Source organism: Hylobates moloch, unplaced genomic scaffold (assembly GCF_009828535.3).
Source record: "Hylobates moloch isolate HMO894 unplaced genomic scaffold, HMol_V3 SCAFFOLD_15, whole genome shotgun sequence".
Classification (NCBI taxonomy): Eukaryota; Metazoa; Chordata; class Mammalia; order Primates; family Hylobatidae; genus Hylobates; species Hylobates moloch.
The window spans coordinates 8,357,136-8,369,192 of record NW_026652290.1 but is presented as its reverse complement, the minus strand read 5'-3'; positions in this window follow the sequence as shown (position 1 = coordinate 8,369,192).

Here is a 12,057-nt window from a genome sequence, read left to right as displayed (position 1 = left end):
GTCTTCAGAGTGGGTGGCTTGGCAGGTTGCCGCGATTGGAAGAGGATGCTAAGGAGACAGACCCTTGGCAGTACCCGCGCCCTGACTGGCAGGGGAGAAGGGCTAGCAGAGGCATTAGGAGGGTCACCAGGTGCACAGGAAGTCTAAGAAGCTAGGCTGAAGAGCTGGGACGGAGCTGCTTTCTGCCAGCAACTGTCCACTGTCTACTGGGTGGACAGGAGGGAGTGGAGATGAGAGCGATCTGGTCCCTGCCCTCCTTTGCCAGGGCAGGCCTGAGGGCTGAAGTGGGAGTGGCCATGTGAGTCCCAGCAAATGCGTTTTGGGATTAAGCAGGCAGGTGCCTTCAGCAAGCCTCCCCGGGTATCCTCTTCCCAAGCGGCACCTTCGTGGCGGGCAGGGCATCTCGGACCAGGGCCTGGCTCCAGCTAGCTCTGTGGCCTTGGACAGCTCCCTTGACCCCTCACCCCCGCAACGGTTTCCTCATCTGTAAAATACACCCCGATGTCTCCAGCTCTGTCTAAGCCCTGGAGTTGGTGTCCGCAGCAGTGGAGAGGGGACCTGAATGAAGTCCCAGGGCTGTGCCGCAGATGCACCCTCAGGGGTTCCAACTCAAAGTCTAGAGCAGAACTGGGCGGACACAGGGTCACCGCCTGGCTGTGCTTTGGAGAGAGAAGTTGGGTCCCGTGGGGGTGAATGGGGCCGGTCCCAGCCGGTTGTCCGCCCCATCCCCCGACCCCTCACCCCCGCAGACTCCTCCAAGCCAGGGGCCTGGAAGTGGCTCCTTCTTCTGATTCACCTAAAGGCTACGGTGGCTTGCCTCACTCCCAACTCCACCGACGGCAGGAGAGGGCCCGCGGGGGCCCGGGCCCACGGAAGGTTTTACGCTGCGTCCTTAACCCAGCGTCCTAACCTCAACGGGTTGGGAGAGGGCGCGGGGCTCCGGAGCCCCACCCGCAGACAGCCCACTCCTCCGCACGCACCTGGATGGGGGGAGGGGGGAGGTGGGAGGTGGGGGAAGGTGGGGGTGGGCCCGAGCAGCCGGCGAGCCCACGTGCCTCTCCAGCGAGGGCCCGGCCACCCCAGCTCCAGCCTACCCGAGGCCGCCTCTCGTGCCCCACCCCAAGCCCCGCCCCGGCCCCTGCAACCCGATCCTCGCCGCGGGGCCGCGGCCGGAGCCAGCTGTCCCAGCTTCTGCTGTAGTCTAGGGTCCGGGCCGCCGCGCTCCGCCCCTCCCCGCCCTCAGAGCCCGGCCTCGCAGCCGCCGGGGATTGCGGGGGCCGCATTCATCCCTGTGTCTCTCAGGCCCCGCAGGGACGGGGTGGGGTGGGTGACGCCAGGGAAGCAGGCCCTTTTTCCCAAGGGAAGAATCCCCTTCCGGAGGCCCACCGGGTCGTGGAGTTTCCGCGGGTGGACGTAGTGAGGCCAAGGGCAAGGGGAGCCCTGCCGCTGCCTTCCGTCTGGCTCTAGGCCAGGGTTCCTCGGCTCCACCAGCGACATTTGGGGCCGGATCGCTGTGTAGTGGAGCTGGCCCGGGCACTGCAGGATATTGAGCGGCATCCCTGACCTCCTCCACTGGATGCCAGGAGCACAGCCAGCCCCCTAACCGTACAACCACAAATGTCTCTGGACAGGGCAAAATGTCCCCTGGGGGCAAACTCTCCGGGTGGAAATCCAGTCCCCGAGGGTTTTACGATGGGCATTTGAGGCAGCCACACGGGCTGGGGGCCTGGAGCCAGAGGTCCCTGCAGCCAGAACGCTGGTGCTGGCCTCCCCTTCTCCCCGCCGCTGCCAGCTGCTTCAGGCTGGCCTGGGGACTGTGACCCTGGGGACTGTGACAGTATTTCAGCAGAATGTGACCTGCCAGGCTTTCTCACCGTAGGGTGCCCCCACCCTGATGTGGGTGCTGGGACAGGGGATGGGACAGGGGATGCTGGGGACAAGCCCATCACTAGCAGTCAGGCCAGCTGGGGCACCAGAAAGAGACTCAGGCACTGGGTGTCCTTGGGCAGCCTGAGGTTCCCAAGGAGAAGCTGGGCCGAGGCCACTGTGTGAGCCCAGGGGCTGTCAGGGCTGAAGGTCAGGGGGCATCCTGGCCCACAGGGTCCACCCCTTACACACACGCACGCACGCACTCACGCACACGCACACGCACACGCACACACTGGGTGGGGCGTGGGAAAGACAAAAGGAGTCGGTCCCAGCTGGGGAGGATCCCGCCCTGTCCTTTCACCAGGCCCATGTGGGGGCAGTCATCAGAGCCAGGAAGGTGGTGAGAGGGCTGGGGCCAGGGCACTGTTGGCCCCAACCCCCACTGCATGCCACCCTGACGTGCAAAGCAGAATTTTCAGAAGAATCCAATTCCAGACTTAACGGGGGAGGTTTTAGTAGTCCCCCCTCCCCCTGTGTATTCACAGTTGGCTGTATTTGCATAGGAAATCTGGAAAGAGACAAAAGGCACCGTAGCAGATGTTAAAGTGGACCATTCGGGGGTTGGCCGGAGGCAGGAGGGGAAAGGGGGCCGGATGTGGGGGTGAGAATCCACTGGTACCAAGCAGATGAGGGACAAGAAGATTTTTTCTGTCTTCTTTTGCTCTTTCTCTCTCTCCTTCCTTTCTCTCTTTTCCATAAAAATAAATTACATATTTTTTTAAAAAAATTCATCTGAAAGAAAGAAAAGGGGCCAGAGGTAGCAGTGGCCCCCCACCAACAGCTGCAGTGGCCTGCGACGTCCCTGTCCCAGCCCTCACAAAGACCAGACTGAGCTACCCTTGGCCACACTCCCTTTCCTCATCTCTCCCCCAGAGAAAGATGGGCCAACTTTTAGCCTGCCTAGATTTTCAACTCATTCTCTCCTTGGGAGCATTTTCAAGGAGGCTGGGGCCGAGAGTGTATGTTCACTGCATGTATGTGGCATGGGGTGCCCACCCTCCACCCAGCCTTGCTGAATGATTCTTCAAAGGCTGAATTAGATTTACATCCGTGGAGCAGATTGGTGTGCTGTTTCTCAGCGTGCAGCTCATCATTATAAAACATGCCGTGTCCCATGGGGCAGACAGCAACAGACATGGGAATAGCATTTGGCTCATTAATTCATTCGTTCATCAGGTTTTCATCCATATTTATCAAAGGCTGGTCCATGCCATCATTCTAATTAACATCAATTCCCACACTGATCTCTCTCCTAGTATCCAAGTCTGTCTGGCACGCAATTCTGTCACCTCCTCCAATCTGAGGCTTCTATCTCCCCAACTCACTGCAGCCCGGTGTCCTGGGTCTCTGAGGGGAAACTCTTACTGTATGTGCCAGTTCCTCAGCTACTTGACAGTGTCCATAGGTGCTGACCTGCTCTGAGGTCTGCAAGGGCAAAGTCCCCCCCATCCCTGCATCTGTGTTCATGTCCCTGTGTTGGGGATGAGGGTTCACTGATGGGGACTTTGGTCACCTGAGGACAGCTGTGTCCCGGCTTTGAAAGTGAGGCTAGTTGGCCATGCATCACGGCTCACACCTGTAATCCCAGCACTTTGCAAGGCCAAAGCAAGGGAATTGCTTGAGGCCAGGAGTTCGCGACCAGCCTGGCCAACATGGTGAAACCCTGTCTCTACTGAAAATACAAAAATTAGCCGGGCATGGTGGTGCTCACCTGTAATCCCAGCTACTGGGGAGGCTGAGGCAGGAGAATCGCTTGAACCCAGGAGGTGGAGTTTGCAGTGGGCAGAGATTGTGTCACTGCACTCCAACCTGGGTGACACATTGAGACTCTGTCTCAAAAAAAAAAAAAAAAAAGAAAAAAGAAAGTAGGCCAGGGAGATGGCCTGGGTTGCGGTAGGGGACTCTCTCCTTTGGTCATAGTCAGAAAAGTTAAGAGGGTGCTCTCCTGGGCACCCGTGAAGTGCCAGGTGTTCTCATAACCCCCATGCACTCCAGTTCCTAAACTTGTCTGATTTTAGAAATCATCTGAATGCATTTGTTAAAATCATAGATTCCCAGTCCCCAACTGGAGAGACACCTGATTCAGCTGGTCCGAGGCAGGCCCCAGAATCTGCATTCTCAGCCAGTACCCCAGGTGTTTGTTACATCAGCCAAACTTGGGCCCCACTACTGTAGGAGAGGCTGAGATGGGTTAATGCTGCCTCCACCACTGCCTGGGGGAGTTGGGAGAAGGAGCTGGGTGATTGAGTGACCAGGAGGCCTTTCAAGCCATCACCTTCTCACCTTTTCAGTGGTGGAGATGGGAGCTTGTGGAGGGACTGTGGTGCGGGGTTGGGGTAGGAGAGAGAAGAGTCAAGAGATCTAAGGCTGTGGTCCCCCAGCTTTCCCCACAACTGAGGACCCATTTGAGGACAGGCTGGACGTTTTTTCCATATTTTTCAAGGGTTCTATTCAGCCTCCTTCCCGAATTCCTCAAGGGGGAGAGTGAGCAAGTGGGCTGAGAAGGAGGCACGGGGCTGGTGTCCAGGATCCCTGGGCCACTGTCTCCGGCCGTTTCCCTGCATCTGATAGAAGGGGCCCCTTCCTACCCAGGCCCCTGGGATTTCTGCCTCTCACCTTTTAAGGCAATCCTTTGTTTTCCCATCTTTGTTTACATGTTTCCCATGAAACCATGAGCTCCTGAAAACGAGATATTGCGGTATTTTTATCTTCATGTCCCTATCTTTGGACCCAGTGCCTGGCTCAATGGGGGCAGCCATTAATGTTTGTTGAACAAATTGGCAGTGCCTGGGCACCGAGCGCCACCTGGTGGCATTAGCGGGCATGGTGGTGCTTAGATCTCAGTTGGAGTGGCGGACCTGGGGGGACGCGTCCTGGTCCCCTGGTTTGGGGCAGCCCGTCCAAGTGTGAGGTCATGTAGGGGTGGGGGTAGGGGTCCCCGAACAAGGTCTGGGGGGAGGCGAGGGGTGGGCCTTTGAAAGATGTGGCTCTCTCAGGATAACAAGGGGCAGGTGGGAAAGGGAGCCAGGGACACTTGGGATGGAGAAAAAAGAGGTCTATTCATCCATCTATTCATTCATTCATTCATTCATTCATTCATTCATTCATCTATTCACTTTCAGAACCAACTTTATGGGCAGGATTCGGCAGGAGGCTGGGACTTGTCATGCTGAGTCCTCCCTGAAGGGACCCCCTCCTTGTCTGCGGAGAGCTTAGGTAGTCCCGCGTTGGAGAATATCTCCCTGAATTGGAATGACCAGTCGACTTCTGCACTTCCTCCACCCCCTCCTATGCACTGTCTGGTGTCTGAAACCTCTTTTCTCCCACTGCAGTGCCCTCGCACCCTCCCTCTTCCTCAGGGCATGGAATCTCTGCCAGGGCTCCACTCATGGACTCAGGCGTGGATGTTTTTATTCTTCTTCTTTAGAGACAGGGTCTCCATGTGTTGCCTGGTCGGTCTAGGACTCCTGGGCTCAAGCCATCATCCTGCCTCTGCCTCCTGACTGGCTGGGATTGCAGGTGTGGGCCGCCATGCCCGCCCCCAAAGGCCCCCAAAGGCCTCCAAAGAATTTTCATGTGCACCCAGGTTTGAGACTTCTGCCAGAATCTGTGTAAGCAAATGTGGTCAGCGGGACCAGGAAGCTGCATCAGTTATATGTCTCTTTCTGCTTCACCCCACAGAGCTCTCTCCAGGTCGCTGCTGTTTTTGCTACACTCTGAGTCCCCACCCCAACATATACACTCTGACCTCCTGTGATGGTTGATATTGAGTGTCAACTTGATTGGATGGGAGGATACAAAGTATTGTGTCTATGAGGGTGTTGCCAAAGGAGATTAACATTTGGGTCAGTGGACTGGGAGAGGCAGACCCAGCCTCAATCTGGGAGGGCACCATAAAAGCAGGTATGAAAAGAGCAGACTGGCTGAGTCTTCCAGCCTCCATCTTTCTGCTGTGCTGGATGTTTCTTGCCCTCAAACATTGAAGTCCAAGTTCTTCTTTTGGTCTTTTGGACCTACACCAGTGGTTTGCCAGGGGCTGTTGGGCCTTTGGCCATAGACTGAAGGCTGCACTGTCAGCTTCCCTGCTTTTGAGGTTTTGGAACTTGGACTGGCTTCCTGGCTCCTGTGCTTGCAGATGGCCTGTTGTGGGACCTCACCTTGTGATCGTGTGAGTCAATACTCCTTAATAAACTCCCCTTTATATCTACATCTATGTTAGTTCTGTCCCTCTAGAGAACCCTGAATAATACACTCCCAAAAACCACCCACGATAAAAGTTGACTCTCCTATTCTCTAGAAGCTAGAGATCTCAGCAGTATTTGTTTATTTATTTTTTAATTTTTGAGATAGAGTCTTGCTCTGTCACTCAGGCTGGAGTGCAGTGGAGCGATCTAGGCTCACTGCAACCTCCGCCTCCTGGGTTCAAGCAATTCTCCTGCCTCAGTCTCCCAAGTAGCTGGGATTACAGGCGCCTGGCAACATGCCCAGATAATTTTTTGGTATTTTTAATAAAGACAGGGTTTCACCATGTTGTCCAGGCTGGTTTCGAACTCCTGACCTCACGTGATCCACCTGCCTCAGCCTCCCAAAGTGCTAGGATTACAGGTGTGAGCCACCGTGCCCGGCCCCTCAGCAGTATTTAAGGTCACAACCCTGGGTTCCTGCACCTATGGCCAAAACACATGTTCACAAAGGGGGAACACTGCCAGCTGGGAGCCCTGGGGCAGTGTCCCTTGACCCCAGAGCCTTAAGGTAAAGCATGTAACCTTACTCAGGGGAGGGGAGGGAGGCGTGAAACCCAGGTTCCTGTCTTTGTCTTCTCAGTCCTAGAGGCAAGGCGGGCATTTCCCAACTCCCCACCTGCAGCCTAGCCCCTCCTCTTTCCTGGAACAGTCCAGCGGAGGCAGACAGTGGAGTCACAGTGCCGCAGCCTGCTTACGCTAATGGCGCAGCTGGACAGTCCCAGGTCGGCCTCAGGGCTACAGGCCTTCTTGGGCATTGAGAGCCCCCTGGGTCTCCTCGACTGCCAACCAGGAGCCCAAGAGACCACAGAGGCCAAGTCGTGACACGCTTGGTCCCTCCTGGGTGGCCTGGTCTGAAGGCTGGCCTCTGTGCCATTTCCTCCTCTGTGACATCTTGTTAAAACATTTTTATTATTTTTTTAGAGACAGGGTTTCTCTCTGTCTCCCAGGCTGGAGTGCAGTGGCACGATCGTAGCTGTCTGCAGCCTCCACCTCCTGGGCTCAAGCAATCTCATGCCTCCGTCTCCCAGAGTGTTGGGATTATAGGCTTGAGCCACTGCACCCAGCCCTCCCCTGTGACTTCTGCCTCTCTCTCTCCTTTTATCCACTCCTCCTCTCCCTTGGAGGGCTTCACCCTCTGGAGCCTTCAGATAATCTTCCAAAGGGGCTGGAGCCTTCCCCTGTTCCTGGTCTACTGGCTGGGGAATCTGGAAGGATCCGCATACAGCCACCTCCCCACTTCTAGACACGCAGGGATAGAACAGATTTGCCTGTCGAAAAAAGCGGGCAGTTCTAGCAGCCACCATCAGATGGCGACAGGAGCTGCTTGTGATTAGCCAGTTTAGACTTCGCCTGGGTTCCAAGGAGAGCAACTTCTTTAGGGGGCTGCAGACTGCACCCCTTCCTGGCTGCTGGGTCCCACTGCCTGATTTGCATCCCCTGGCTCCAGCCACTTTGGGAGTTAGGAGCAGGACTGTGGGACCCCCCTCAAGCACGTCCCCACAACCTGCCTGCTCCAGGGCTAAGTTTCACCGTCTGGCTCACCCCAGCTCCACTCTGTCCAGTCTCTGCTCACTCCCCTCCCTGCCACCCTAAGTTTTTCAGGTCACAATGTGTCCCCTTGGGGCCAACCAGTTATGGACAGACAACCAGGGATGGGTGAGGGGTGGGGACAGAGCCAAGGTGGAGCCAGGGTTTTTTTTTTTTTTTTGAGACAGAGTCTCACTCTGTTGCCCCAGGCTGGAGTACAGTGGTGTGATCTCGGCTCACTGCAACCTCCGCCTTCTAGGTTCAAGCGATTCTCCTGCCTTAGCCTCCTCAGTAGCTGGGACTACAGGCGTGCACCACCACGCCAGGCTAATTTTTTGTATTTTTAGTAGAGATGGGGTTTCACTATGTTGGCCAGGCTGGTCTCGAACTCCTGAACTCAAGTGGAGTTCCTGCCCACCTCAGCCTCCCAAAGTGCTGAGATTACAGGCATGGGCCTCCGGCCTGGCCCTGGAGCCAGGGTTCTGAAGCCAGGTGAGCCATCAGGAGTTGGAGCAGAGAGAAGGTGCTGGGGTTTGGGGTGCCATGGAGCCAGATAGGAATATGTTGGGCACACCTAGGTCCAGGCTAGGCCAGTACTGGCCAGTAGACCTTGCCTTCAGCTGTGTTGACATGCAGCACCTACACATAGCACTCAATTCCTCATCCCCAGAGAGGTAGGGAGCCCCATTCCTTCTGTTGGGAGTTTCTAACTACTTTGGTACTTGGTTAGTTGACAAGCTTCCCTGTTTCCTCTCACTTTGCAAGAAGGAGGGAGTCAGCTCTTTGAAAAACTTAACAATTAATTAGTGCCAGGAAGGGTCTAAGGGGGTCTGGCAGCGGAGGTGACAGAAAAAAAAAAAAAAAACCAAGGGGAAAGGCTAGTAGAGGTCCCCCCCTAGGTAGTTACTGCACAGTGGGCTGGAGTTTGGGGTTCAATATGGTGGACAGATGTGGGTTCTTACAGGCAAGTGACCTCACCTGTCTGAGCTGTGAGGCATATAGATTCACATGTGTACATGATGGGAGTTCAACAAACACCTTCAAACAGCCCTGAAGTTTGCGCAGGTGCATTCACATCTCTGATCTCATCTGAGGCCTCCCAGCAGCCTGAGGAATACAGGGCAGGCTGTAGCACTATGTTCCCATTTCACAGCGAGGAAACTGGCTCCAAGCAAGGACGCACCTGCAGCTCAGGACTCTGACCTTCCCCGCCGTGCGGCACCATTGTCATGGTCGTGGGGCTTCCCTGAGGCAGGCACCCTTTACCCGCCTCCCACCCCATCCTGATCCATGATGCTATCCCTGGTAATTACTTGGGGCTCATCAGAGACACCAAAGGGCAGTGCCAGACAGAGGCTGCTCTCTCTCCACCACCACCTCTATACATCCCTGGAGATGGGCCTGGGGTGAGGTTGAGAAGTGGCTTGATGCTGTACTGGTTCTTTTTCTTTTTCTTTTCTTTTCTATTTTTTTTTTTTTTTTTTTTTTTTTGAGATGGAGTCTCGCTCTTGTTGCCCAGGCTGCAGTGCAGTGGTGCGATCTCGGCTCACCGCAACCTCTGCCTCCCAGTTCAAGTGATTCTCCTGCCTCAGCCTCCCAAGTAGCTGGGATTACAGGCACCTGCCACCATGCCCAGCTAATTTTTGTATTTTTAGTAGAGACGGGGTTTCACCATGTTGGCCGGGCTGGTCTCAAACTCCTGACCTCAGTTGATCCACCCCCTCCCCCCCGCCCCCAGCCTCCCAAAGTGCTGGGATTACAGGCGTGAGCCACCATGCCCAGCCTGATTCTTTTTCCAGGTATGCGGACCACTGGCCTCTGGTTGAATCTGGTTTTTGTTGAGTTGTAACTTTGGTGAAATGCACAGATCTTAAGTGCTTCTGGTGCGCTGCTGAGCTCCACGGTCCCCGGGCTATTGAGCCAGGTCCCGTGCCAGGCTCCTCTCTCCAAAGCAGAGAAGTTATTTCCAGGCCAGGCCCCTGTGATTGAGTTTGGGGCCTGCATGGAGCAGTGGCACCATGGACAGGAAATCCTGGGGGACGCTGAGGCTCCCAGGCCTCTGACTGTGACCACCACACATCTGCCTACAGCTTCCTCTTCCTCTTCCTCTTGACCACAATACACCCAGGACCAAGCAGGAGAGCAGGTAACCAGTCATCGTGACCAGCTGGTGTGGACCATATATGGCCCGGGGACCATGGGATGTGCTGGGGCATGGGTTGCTGAAGCTGCCTCAGCCTCTGGGGGGTGCAGGAGGGGTGGGGAAGCTTCCCCAGAGATGGGCAGGAGGCCAGGGCATGGGCAGTCCCCAGGTAGCATCAGGCTCTTGCAGCTGGTCTCACCCAGGCTCCTGGGGAAAGGTAGCGAGATCTTCCTAGTCCCCAACCTCTGTCCTTCCCTAATGCCCCTCCCCCTGCAAATCTCATTCAGACCCTGAGTACACAACTCAAAAGTACACACAGCAAGAGCACCAAGAGGCAGTAGGTTTCCCCCAGAGGTCAGCCTGCCCCCACTCTCCATCCTGTGCTCAGCAGCTCTCAAGCTGTTCGTCCCAATGGGGTGGCCACAGTCACGCCGCCCTGATCCCACTTCTCAGCTCTGCGTGCCCAGCCTCTGGGCCGCCCTTGAGTGGCACCCATGGGGCCAAGGCCCTCCTTACTTCAAGCTCAGGGGGAGGAAGGAACAGAGTGGATGGGGAACAGAGTGGATGGGGAAAGAGATTGGGCTGCTTTCAAAAGGGAAGTTCTGCTGAGAAATGCCACAGCCCGTCCACTCCCCAAATCTTTTCTGAGGACTGGGTGGTTCACAGGACTCAATGCTGCTGCTGCAGGTCTTCCCAGAAAGCTCCCAACCCCGCATCACCACCAGCACCCCTCACTGGCCTCTGAGCACGTGTGTCCACACCAGGAAGAGACTCCAGAGCTGATCAGAAGTTTTGTGGCTGCTGTGGGACCACCTCCCACCCCCACCCCGGGAAATGGGCCTCAGCCCTGTGGCCTCAGCTCCTCCCCCCCAGTCACATCACCTGATGGCTAGCGGGACACGGCCAGAATGTGCAACTTCCTGAATTCTCTCATGTTTTGTGGTTATTTTGCACCATTTTGTTTCTTCCTTTGGGTTTGTGGACAGGATGGGGTGAGCAGGATGGGCGTGGCAGGGTCTAAGTCCCCTGATCCCTTCTCCTTTGCAGGAAGTCAGGTGCTTCTCTATGTGCCTAAGGAGAATTGCATCCCATAGATTAAAGTGTAAAGCACACTTCCTGTAGAATCCAATTTTCCTATTACCTTTCATCAAAAGTAGAGATGTATTCCCTCAGAAAAAACTGACCTGAGGATGTTAAGGAACACTGACATTTCAGTATTTGTATAATCATTATAATATTTATTCCCGCAGAGGAGCTGTCATTATTGACGTTTTACAGAAACCACAGGCTTTGCTCAAGGTCATTCGGTGGTAAGTGGACAAGCCACGCCAGAACTTAGCCTTCTGCTTCTCTGTCTGGCCTGGACGTTCAAGACTGCAGCAGTGCCTTTTCGGTCATAGTTGACTCAAAAAATAATTTTTGAGAAACTTTGCAATGATCAGGCCACATAAGCCACCGAATATGACGCATCTCCTGCATTTTTATGTTCAGCTCAACAGTGTCATGATCCGAAGTGTCTTGGATCTTTTTTTTTTTTTTTTTGAGACGGAGTCTTGCTCTTGTCACCCAGGCTGGAGTGCAATGGCACGTTCTCGGCTCACTGCAACCTTTGCCTCCCGAGTTCAAGCGATTCTCCTGCCTCAGCCTTCCAAGTAGCTGGGATTGCAGGTGCCTGCCACATTTTTTTATTTTTAGTAGAGACAGGGTTTTGCCACGTTGGCCAGGCTGGTCTCGAACTCCTGACCTCGTGATCCACCTGCCTCAGCCTCTCAAAGTGCTGGGATTACAGGAGTGAGCCACCGCGCCCAGCCCCAAAGTGTCCTGGATCTTAATGAGTTTTAGTTAATCTATGACTGCATCATCATGAAAATTTCCACAATGTCCACCAGGCTCTGTCCTTGAATCTTCCAGCAGCAGAGCCCACAGGTCTCCTTGGCTTCCTGACACCTTCCTGGGCAAGGTGCTCCTGTGGCCAGAAGGAAGAGGAAAGTGAAACATTCCAAAAAGAGCCAGAGGGAAGGGCATTCTTGGGATCCCATAGCTGGCCCAGGGCTCCGTGTGGGTGGACGCTCTGAGCTTGGGGACTGCAAGCTCCCAGGTGATGCATTACACATTAGGAGTGGCATTTCCTGTGCCCACCTGGTCATTCTGTGCAAGCTGGGGCACCTGCTCAAGGCACGTGTGTGAGATTGTGTGTGTGTGAGTGTATGTGAC